Source organism: Rhagoletis pomonella, unplaced genomic scaffold (genome assembly GCF_013731165.1).
Source record: "Rhagoletis pomonella isolate Grant_MI unplaced genomic scaffold, Rhpom_1.0 Rhpom_scaffold_00013, whole genome shotgun sequence".
Taxonomy (NCBI): Eukaryota; Metazoa; Arthropoda; class Insecta; order Diptera; family Tephritidae; genus Rhagoletis; species Rhagoletis pomonella.
In genome coordinates, this window is record NW_023458567.1 from 19746074 (window position 1) to 19754608 (window position 8535).

The window sequence follows — 8535 nt, forward strand, 5'->3', positions numbered from 1 at the left end:
AAAGTTCGAAATTTTTACGAAAGTTTATTGAAATATTGCAACGTTTGAAACTTGGATTTACACAGGTTTTGTTAAAAAATGAACTATATTTTCACAAAAAAAAAATAACTAAAATTAAATAACAAAAACATAAATTGTTAAAACTTGTCAATATGTGGTGCGGCTATAATTTGATCGACCACTGTATACGCAAGGACGCATTCGTAAAACAGGATTTTTAGTACGAATGTTCGCACACAAAAATTGAGCTTGAGCAGATTTATATACATTGATACTATGTGAGTATGTACATATATATTGTATATAAAATGTAGGTAAATATGTGTATTCACTTGCACGTAGTTATCTGCTTATCTGCTGACAAGTTTTACACATTTAATTTATTGATGGCTTCTCAGCATTTTAATTCTTTTTGCAAGTTAAGAAACAAGTTATGGTCACTAAAAAGACAGAACTTGACCTACATATGTATGTATATAGTATGTGAATATAAGTACTTGTATGTATGTATGTATGAATTGTGCATACATTGGAGTGGTAAATAAAACAGATGATACATAGTTTAAAAATAAATATAATTACCGGGTGGTGAGAGTACTTGTAAATTTTGTGTAAATACTAACTAACTTTTACAAATTTTTATAAAACTGCGAATGCCTATTTGCACATACTTATGAACATACATAAAACAGAGAAACCAAAAACCACCTCTGGAAATTCTTTTATTGAGCTGAACTCAAATTTCTAAACAACACTACCGTGTGACTTCCGAAATGTACAAATCTGTAGGCTTAGTGGATATCAATAAAATAATCTTCAGCACAAATCGGTGTAATCCAAAATCAGATAGCGAAAAATAAGGAAATGCCAAAATACTAAGACTATTTAATTCCATTGAACTTGAATTTGCTTGACATTGTACATATGTATATGTGTATGTTTAAATTTTTATGTCGTTCTTATTATATTATAATACAAGCACAATATGTGCACCGCCCCCAGACTATGTTTTTTTTTTTTTGAGTTAACAAATAACAAAATAAAAATTGCAAACACGTCAACAGCAACCAGTAAAATTTTGACATATTGCCAATATGCGTAAATAATCGTCATACATACATTATACATATGTATCTGATCAACACGGATTAACTGTGACGCTAATTGCCAGTTGACAGCTGGAATTTTACGACTATTACAGTTATAATGTTACCGGAATTTGATCTATTAAAGGTAGCGTTGATTATGCGTATATTAATAATTGCGTTGACCTCAGCTGCTTTTATTCAAACGCCTACACTGGAAAAAAAATACAGTTAGTTAGGACTATCACCGTACGTCACCTATGGGATTTGCACCACAGTCATCAGACCAAAGAACAAAGGGAATAACAGGAAAATAATAGAGGAGAAGTGCAAAGATTCGCATACCTGGGAATATCGGGGGCAGTGAAGAGAGCGCCTGAAGAAGGGCTTAACATGATATTTCATTTGTCACCGCAGGATATTTGCATCCATAGTATGGCCGCAAAGAGCGCTCTCAGGCTCAGAGAAGCCAATATGTGGAAGGCAACCAAGTTTGGGCATGTAGCAATACTGAATGAAATAAAAAGGTGCCGGCTCAAAGGAATTAAAGCAGACATAGAAGCAAGGACCGATTACATTATGCCTGTTTGTGGTTTCAACACGAAGATACCCAGTAGGTTCCCGACCAGAGATTAATGGGATGCAGGACTTACAGTAGCAGAGGAGAGTATATCTAACTACAGTTACGGTTCAAATATGTAAGAAGGAACCGGAGCCCGTGTCTACTCGAAGGACCTGCAGATCATTCGATTCTTTCGTCTACTGAACGAGTGCAGTGTCTTCCAAGCGAAGATCTACGCTATAGAGAGGGCGGCTATTCTTTTACTTAGTAGTAGAGTTCCAGAAGACAATAGGATCTAAAATAGCGAAATCGGGAATTGTATGGAAATGTCGCACCACGCTGGCATCACTGAACCGTATCAACGGCACTCTATGCCGGGTCATTCGTAAACTTGCTTAAGCAAAAATGTATGTATATTAGCCACCTAATTTTCAACAAAAAACATACCAGCTGACGCTGGAGTCGAAATATTTGAAGAAATTGTATTTATATTTGCTAGGTTAAAAGAATAAACAACAGAGAAGTGCTAAAAGAAATTGATTTGGCATCAATTGAAGGATTCTATCTCAGACCAACCAAGAGGTCTGGGCGAATGTATACACTCAATTTGATCCCTGGTAAGTATGGTGACACAACAGGTGTGGGTATTTTTTGATTCGGGAGTTTGCTCAGAAACTAGCAATTTTAATGGCAAATAGATAAATGAAGACATTTTTTTTAAATATCTCGATCAGTTCCTACTAGGAATGTTAATCCCGGAGTCTTTTTACGGTATATAATTTGCACTGATGGCAATAATAGAAACTCCTTTTCTTGACCAGTATTGGCTATATTTCTTTTTTTATTTAATAATTAATATTTTTTTATAAATATACATATACCACCGCGCGACAGTAAATTTTATACACAAATATTAATATACTCGCGAAACCATGTTTTTAGTTTTTCACTCTGACGTTAGTAATTCAAACTGGTTTAAAAAATTTAGAGAAATGTGCTTAGAGAAGAAGTATGGGTATCAAATTAAGGATGAAATCGTGTAGGATTTAAACCGATTCAAGTTTTTGGTGCAGAAGGACTGGTAACTATTGAAAATGTCCTTTTAAAATTTTATCCTTGAAATTTCGCAATATTTGGTTTAAAAAAAAATATATGTTAATTACTTATATAAACTGGATAACATCCTCTAATTTCGTCTTTCTAACTTTATCCGCTTAAAAAAAGCAGGTTTCAAACCCATTTATTTATTATTTATTTAATGGTAGTAGAGCTTCTCAAACAATATAGAAGCAATTTTTTCGATTTAAGTTGTTGAAAAGTAATGAATATCTAAATCCCGGGATCCCGGGGTTCTGATAACGACATCCCGGAATTCTCGGGATCGGAAAAGGCTGAAAGATTAACATCCCTAGTTCTGACCCCACCATATTAAGAAGAACTGAAAGTGCGAGAATTGCCGAAAATAGCACCAGAGTTAATCATTATCGAAATGTTTCGATAGGAACGCACATAGACCAAAAATATGGAATAAAAGTGGTTCACGGAAGCTTAGCATTTCAAAAACAGAGTGTAGGAGCTAATAGAGCTTCTAATGCTGATTCAAATGAAAAGTATCTATATATATATTTTCTATCGCCACATTGCAGAGAAACTCTTCCTTGTTTGAAACATTTTTGTTCTAGATGAATCGGACGATGCTATCTTTGTAGACCTAAAAGACTTCTTCATCCGCATTTTTCTAGATTTAGATGAGACGATTTTAAAGTAAATTTTATAGACGTTTAGTTGAATTAAAAGGTGGCTGCACCGCAACTTCATTGGAAGCGATTAGTTGAAAGGCCGTTCGCACCAGGAGATTTTTGATTTCAACTGTCTGTAAAATCGCCTCATTTAAACACCGTATTATATATACGAAGGTGGAAACTGATAAAATGATATTTTATTGTTGTTATAAGGTCAAGAAGGCGATGAGAGTGTTGTTTAAGACGGTAAACACGTTGTTTACGATGGTGTGAATATTTGGTTTCCACATTGTTCAAATTTTGCGAAAGCACCGTCATATTGTACTAATTGTGAAGCATATTCAGAGTCGACAGATATTCTGTTGAAAATTATGTCAAAACGCTGCAACTAACTTTAGTGTCTGACTACGAATGCGCCGCGTTGTTTTTTGGGCGATATCATATAAATTGGTATCTTTTCCTTGAATACTACTTAATAAAGTTACAAGAACGATATTCGAGGATGTGGTCGTGTGTATATTAATTCTTAACGTATAATTTTTTCAGAACTAAATATTAAACATTTTTAGGGATATTCAAGGACAGAATTTTAAAAGGACATTTTCAATACCTATTCGTCCTTGCGCACCAAAAAAATTCATTAATCCGTCAATATTTTATTTAAATTACAATGTGGATGAGTACCTTGTGTACGTAAAACCAAATCATTAAAACAAACGAAAATACAAAACCCCAAAATGTACGAAAAGGGTCGCAGATTTCAAATTTTGAGTAGTTTTAAAAAATTGAAGATGTTTTAAGGCATAATGGTAATTTTTCAGTTGTAATTCATCTTGAAAACATCATTAAATCAAAAACCTGAGAATCAAAGAATCAAAGTTTTTTGCTGGGATGTACATATGTATGTATTGGTTGTAAGCCATGCAGAGTCAGCAAAAAATGCCGGAAATATTGCACGGAGGATGCGTCAGACTAGGCTGAGTATAAGGGTGGTAAAAAAAAATTAAATTTTAAGCTCTCACCCCCTAGGATTTTTCTAAATGGAATAAGGCACCCGCATTTTTTATAAAACTTCATGTATTTTATATGGGGAAAAAAGTTTTTTCGTATAAATGTTGTAGAAATCTTGAAAAAAAAATATTTTTCGATCGGAAAACTCAGTTCTCAGTCTTCAGAAGACTTCCAATAATAATAACAAATTATTTACTTTACTATTTTTTATACTACCGATTTTTATTGGTCCGCCGTTGCATTAAACTATTAAAAAATGGTTAAATAAACAATTGGGTATATTTGTTGGAAGTATCCTCAGGATAAACAGTTTTCCGATCGAAAAGTATGGAATATACCATTTCTACGACAAAGTGTGTTTTCCCCATATAAAATGCACAGAAAACTTTATGGCTTTCAGGCAGTTCTAAATTAGTGTTGGGAAGTATCGAGTACTTTTGAGGGTCGAGTTCTTTGGTATCGAAACTTTTAAAGATCGGGTATTTTCCAGAGTACATAGTACATTCTTTAAATATACATATATATTGGTAACATTTCAATACTTAGTGTAGAAATCTCACAAGCTGGCATTATTTAATTCAAATTAATATATGAATCCCAAATTATGTCAAATGAATGCCTAACTGTACTGGCTACAAGTATTGTAATTGAAAATTATTGAAACTGCAAATTGAGTATAATCATTTCTGAATACCGTTCAATGTAAATAAAACTCAGTACTTTTTAAGTCTATTCGACACTTAATACTAAGTTATATTGTGAGTGAGTTCTTTGGAGTACTCAGTATCGATACTTTTAAAAATCGAGTGCTGTCGATTCTTTTGAGAATCGAGTTCTGAGTACTTTTGGTATCGATACTGCCCAACACTATTCTAAATATAATTTCTTTTGAAACAAAAAACACGGGTATTCTTTATTTCCATAAACAAAAATCCTAAGGGGTGAGAGCTTTACATTTAAAACTTTTTCCCCGCATGTATTTTTGGACCACCCTACTGAGCATGCTTTGAAGTTCCATCAAGTTATTACTTATGAAAGTTTTGTTTAATGACACTTAAAAAGAGCATATGCAAAACCCTAAATATCATAACGGAAATTTTTGTACATGCAGCCGTGCACATACTTATCTGTGTTGTCATTTGTATGCGGGCTAGGGATGCCAATCCCGGGATCCCGGTGTTTTTGACGTCCCGAAAATGCAAGCAAATCCCGGGTTCCCGAAAATTTTGAAATATCGAATTGATAGTAAGAATTTGTTTATGAATTTTGAAGTATGATTTTCGTAAAATGCCGTTTTGACTGCAATTAACAAAAAGCTTGAAACTGTACTTTTAAATTGCAGTCTGAGCCTTTTTAGAAGAAGATTTCAATGAATTTACTCATAGCATCGCTAATGTAAACGAAACAGAGAGTTTTAAGGAAAAGTTAGATAATTTTTTAGATCAATCTACTCAAAACTTCCTCAAATCGAAAAACTTATAATTTGACCGACGTGCTGGTAAAAGAAGTTCAAATATTTTGTAATGGAGGAGATAGGGGTCATTATCTTCAAATGGATTATGTCTACCTTTTGACAGTTCAGCCTAAAAGTGTTGATGCCGAAATATGTTTTTCATCAGTAGGTTTTGCATGTAAAAACTGCAGGTCAGGCTTAGAAGACTCCGCTTTGAATGCTTTGCTGCTCTTACGAAAACATTTTAAGTGCAATAATAACAACACCGGCTAAAAAGAGGGTGTATGTTTTTAACCAGACCCAACTACCAACATGTATTTCGATCCGCTGAATCCGATTCTGAGATCCGTTTAATTCGTACACCCTCAAAATTTCTAGTAAATTGCGAAAAAAATGGCAAAAAAATCTCCATTCGTCATTTCTTTATAGAGTAGAATAAACATGTTTAGAGAAATTGTTATTGCATATTTTTGTTTTATGTTTTTTTTTTATTAATCGTCACTTTCAAAAGTACCTGGTATTTACATTATTATTTGTGATAAATACGTTCCTCAATCACATGGCTTTTTAAATACAATTAAAAAAATGTCTTACTTTAAAATTTGTCTGATTGAATAAATATCGCTAGCGTAGAGTGCAAAGTTACTAAGTCCCAATTTAAAAATTGTACAGGAGAGGAAAAAAACTTCGTATAGCCATTTTCTTCAAGTATTTCGCAAAACTTTGAATACAACATTTTGCCTGTTTAAAGCAAAGCAAAACTCCATACGAATCGGAGGGATTCGGTATTTATTAAAAGATTTCGAACTTTTTTTGGCCTTATCGAATTTTCGGAGCTTTTTTTGGCCTTAGCAAATTTTCCTTTCCTTGAATATAAACGAGAAAACATAAAACAAGGACCTTTACCCTTTTCGAAACGATGCAATTTTAATTTATCTAGCCTCTTATATCAAAATATGATTTTTCATTAAAAGTGAAGTTAGCAACTTTTCACTCTAAGCTAGCGATATATGAGTTTTACAATCAGTTTATCGTAAATTTTAAATAGTTTTATTTAATGGAATGTTTAAATGCTTTCAGATATTGAATTTTTACTCATATTCATAAAATTTATGACTCAATTTGAATCCCGGGATTACCTAAAAAATATCCCGAAATCCCGGGATCCCAATTTTCCTGATATTTTGGCATCCCTAATGCGGGCCCATCGAGGTTGCAGCATGCGTCTAGGCGCTAGTAGTTAGTCGCCTAAATAGGCACTTTTTTGTACTTTTTATCCTCAATATGGCTCTAATAGCTAGGGTTAGTTGGCAGCCCTGTTCAGAAGGTTCCTTACCAAAATTATTTTTGTGTGCCCAACACCGAAATTTTCATATGGGACCGAAAGAAAAAAAAATATTCGTTTTATTTGACACAGTCTAATGTACATACAAAGGTGTGTATATATATACAGAGCTAAATCAGATCAGGATTGACAGACATATGTATGTACTATGTATCAGAAAGTGACCTTCAATATAATTTCGATATGTATCGGAAGGCAAGCACATTTTCAGAACCATGCAATCGGAACAGATAGAGGCATTTTTATGTACAAATACTTATGTATGTATACATATATGTAAGTAAGAGTACAAGTACTACATAGTAAATGTTGGTTCAAGGACACTCACCTGCTGACGCGATTGTGATGACGTTGCCTTATAAGTATTTATGTATGTATGTGTTTAGCAGGAGTGGATACTCTTAGTAGGCTGATATGTTCGTATGTAGCTGTAGAGTTGATATGTAGAAGTAACAGGGTATGTAAATATGTAAGGATAACTTAAAGTTTTTCACTGAAACTTATGCTTTTTCCCGAATTTGAGCTTGAAGACATTAAAAAGCTGAAACAAATACTCCAAATAAATAATATTCGTTGAGCGTTTTTATTGGAACATTTTATCGAAAAATATACTAAATAACTGCATATCGTTTTTTAATTCAATTATGAATATACATGTGTATATATTTTTGAATGACTTTACACACTTAGACAAACTCTACATAGCCACGAATTTTCTTTAAATAAATTTTATTTTATAAAATGTGCACAAACACATACACAATAAATAGAACATGCGAGTAAATGCTGCAAACACAAAAACGCAAGCGCCACATAATTGACGGCTTCCAAATGCCACCGTTAAATATCACGTCCGCTTCCGTGGTGCTTCTGCACACAACTGAGCCGAACTTGACAAACAGCAGCCATAGCTGGCGAGGATACAAAAGTTTAGAAGCGTGTAAAAAGCTAAACGCTCTAACCGGCGGATGTTGTCAATAGCTGAGGCTGAGTGATAGCGGTTAAGGCCGCTTGCATTGTTTTTTTTTAAGTAGGAAGACGTACGCATATATGTACGTATGTGTATGTGTTTAATAAAATATGGCTTGTTTCTTATACAATTTAAATAGTTCACCAATTAATTGAGCTACACTCAGTTTGTACGCTCCTTCTTTCCCTTTTTATCCTTTCACTTCTGCTTATTGCATTTTGTTTTGCTCTCGCTATTCTTGTGTACACCTTTTACACGCATGTAAGTATATGTAATTGTGTGTGTGTGTCGTTTGAAGCTTTGGCATTTTCACGGCCAAAAATAAACCTATGCAGACGCGCGCATCGTGAGCTTTTCGTTGGCCAAA

At 33.6% G+C, this 8535-nt stretch overlaps 1 protein-coding gene across 5 annotated transcripts in view; it reads right to left on the reverse strand.

Annotated features, from left to right (window-relative positions):
• The window catches only part of LOC118748932 (acidic phospholipase A2 PA4), a 74510-nt gene extending 66456 nt beyond the window's left edge, over window positions 1–8054 (reverse strand). The window contains exons 1-2 of one of the 5 annotated variants that reach the window (XM_036483685.1): window positions 7958–8054; window positions 7527–7739 (exon numbers count right to left, since the gene is read on the reverse strand). The gene's annotated coding sequence lies outside the window, so the exon portion shown is untranslated. Of the gene's footprint in view, window positions 1–7526 lie in introns of all 5 variants that reach the window. The other 4 variants (XM_036483688.1, XM_036483691.1, XM_036483690.1 and 1 more) reach the window with 4 other exon arrangements.
• Window positions 8055–8535: the final 481 nt, after the last annotated feature.